Genomic DNA, 2,633 nt, shown 5'->3' on the forward strand with positions numbered 1-2,633 from the left:
TTAACCCTTTCATGCGTGAGTTCCAAATATCTCTAACGGTCGCCCCAGCGTGAGTTTTTATGCACGTGATGTTAGAATGTTCTCTCCATTCCAGAATGTGATTGATACGTAACAGTACATTTTATCCGCGCTGCCCTCAAACTAAAGCACGCAGCCTGTTTATATTTATAAGTTGTTTTAACTTCAATTTAAAATGATTTTCAAACAAGTTTTTATTTTCTAAAAACAGTTTGAATTTAGGTGTGTTCCGCCTCCTCATTCATTCACATAAAATAGTCATTTTTACTTTTGCGGATAATTACATTTTTGGGACATTTCTGACAGGGACAAAATTCCCCAAGCACTTCCCAATTGTTTGTGCAGTTCACGTCTGCAGACATTTGCTCATCTCCCGTCAGAACAGGATCTGCACACGTGTTCACATTTTCTATTCCACATTTCTATTGTAGCGTACTGTATGTATAGAGCATAATATATTTGTGTATATTCTTTATCACCGCGGAAACGTGAGGTAACGTTACTCATTTTATAACCTTTATGATGTTATAGTCAATCGTGCTTATGTAGCCACATTCTTCTATTAGCTCTGTAAAACAATGCTAAATGCGTCAGAGAAGTATTATCTTGTGTTGCATTTTGAAGCTACCATGGCCTTATGACTCTCAAGTGGTGCAGCGGTCAAAGGCACAGCACATCAGTACTAGAGGTGTCACTACAGACTCCCTGGTTCAAATCCAGGCTGCGTTTCCATCAAAGTAAGTGCCTTATTACGTTATAATAGTTATAATAATAGTTTCCGTATGCCGTTTCTGCTGTAGCTGTAGATCATAATATATTCCTTATAACTGCGGACACGTGAGGTAACGTTACACATTTTATAACCTTTATGGTGTTATTGTCAATCATGCTTACCTAGCTACATTATTCTATTAGCTCTGTAAAACAATGCTAGTTGCGTCAGAAAACTATTAGCTTGTGTTGTATTTTGAAGCTACCCTGGCCTTATGACTCCCAAGTGGCGCAGCGGTCTATGGCACTACAGACACCCTGGTTCAAATCCAGGCTGTATCACACCTGGCTGTGATTGGGAGTCCCATAGTGCAGCGCACAATTGGCCCAGCGTTGTCCGAGTTTGGCCGGTGTAGGCCATCATTGTAAATAATAATTTGTTCTTACATTACTTGCCTAGTTAAATAAATAAAAAATATGACCATGGTTTGTTTATTTGGTCTATTCAGCATAGCTCTGTTCTGCCCTGCCTTGCCCCCTTGTGGAGCTCAAAAGTTAGTTTCTTACTGTTATAACTCAAATCTGTGATTTTGTCAATGCAATAAACTATTTTTTTTATAGCAGTGTTTATTATGTTACTTCTTTGTAGTATTGTTTTATTGCTATATCCTTATATTGTATTCTAATGAATAATTCCTCTTTATTCTGTACTTTCAGAAACATTATTTGCCAATATCATAACTGAAGCTGGACATCTTTGGAGCATAAGAATGAGGACAGCTTTTGTATGCTAACGTACACTCCTTAACAGTTGTACTGGATGAAAACACAGCAAGAAAACGCATGCCAATATGTAATATTCATCTATTTTATTGCAGTACTGGTAGTTATTTCAACAACTTGTTTTACTAGAGGACAAAAAACTGAATATGCGTAACCCATATTTAATATCCATGCAGTGACTGAACAACAACTGCATTTCCACCCCCATCTCTAAGGCATAGTATCATGGCTGGTCACCTGTCAAGTCACATGTCAGGTCAGTCAGTCACCTATTGCTGCAGATGTGCTCAATAATGCTTGAGTATGTGATACTCCTCAAAGCATGGTGAAATACATAGAGGTGTATCACAAGCTAGACACATGTATTTTGTCATCTTCCTCTGCTTACTTCTCCTGGCGCCAGACAGGCAGACTTTGCAATGCCTCCGTGTGCGACTACCTTGAGAAGCAGTTTGAGGGACTTTGCAGGGAAAATGTCGTGCAGTGAGGCGTAGGGGGATTGTCTACAGCAGGACGACCCCCAGTGGATGGGCGCCGAGGGGTGTGGTGCTCCTCCAGCAGCTCTCTCATGAGGTTTCTCTGTATTTTTGGTAGGTAATTACTTTACCTATGAGGGAGTGGGGAGGATGAGGAAAGTTAGAGGATGATGAGGCAGTGGGGAGGTGGGTGAGATATTGTCACTATAATTGCATAATGGATTTGTATGTGAACTGTACATCCAATTACAAAAATACCTTGTTCAGTAATCATCTCACCTGTTAGTTGGCGGTGAACTATGCTGCCGTTGAGGACAGCAGTGTCGATCAGATGGAAAAATATCTTCTTATACCACTTGTTCGTTTTCCGTGTGCATTCCACAAAGCTGTTTATCATGTCTGCCTTATCCACGGCCCCCATTTTGAGGTTATAATCAAGCACACAATCTGGTTTGATCTTTTCTCTCCGGTCAGGTGGTCCACCTTCCCTGTGGCCGACATGGTTGCTGTATGTGGACAGTGGAGAGGACATGGACGTCTCGCTTGTCATGCCACTTTACTGCCAGCTGTTGACCGTTCTCTTGAACTCCACCTCCCTCTCTGCATCTTCCTGCATCCGAATGCCGGCATCCCCTTCCTGTTCGA

General features: G+C 41.2%; 1 long non-coding RNA gene across 2 annotated transcripts; it reads left to right on the plus strand.

Moving 5' to 3' along the window:
• The first annotated feature begins 77 nt into the window (after nucleotides 1–77).
• On the plus strand, nucleotides 78–2,003 carry LOC135565989 (uncharacterized). 2 transcript variants are annotated; one of them, XR_010461908.1, is made up of 3 exons: nucleotides 78–511; nucleotides 643–755; nucleotides 1,447–2,003. It is a non-coding gene; the product is annotated as an uncharacterized LOC135565989 (long non-coding RNA). The 2 variants fall into 2 exon arrangements; XR_010461907.1 differs by having other exon boundaries at nucleotides 83–755; nucleotides 1,447–1,768; nucleotides 1,920–2,000.
• The last annotated feature ends 630 nt before the right edge of the window (nucleotides 2,004–2,633 follow it).

This window comes from Oncorhynchus nerka, unplaced genomic scaffold, assembly GCF_034236695.1.
Source record: "Oncorhynchus nerka isolate Pitt River unplaced genomic scaffold, Oner_Uvic_2.0 unplaced_scaffold_8601, whole genome shotgun sequence".
NCBI lineage: Eukaryota > Metazoa > Chordata > Actinopteri > Salmoniformes > Salmonidae > Oncorhynchus > Oncorhynchus nerka.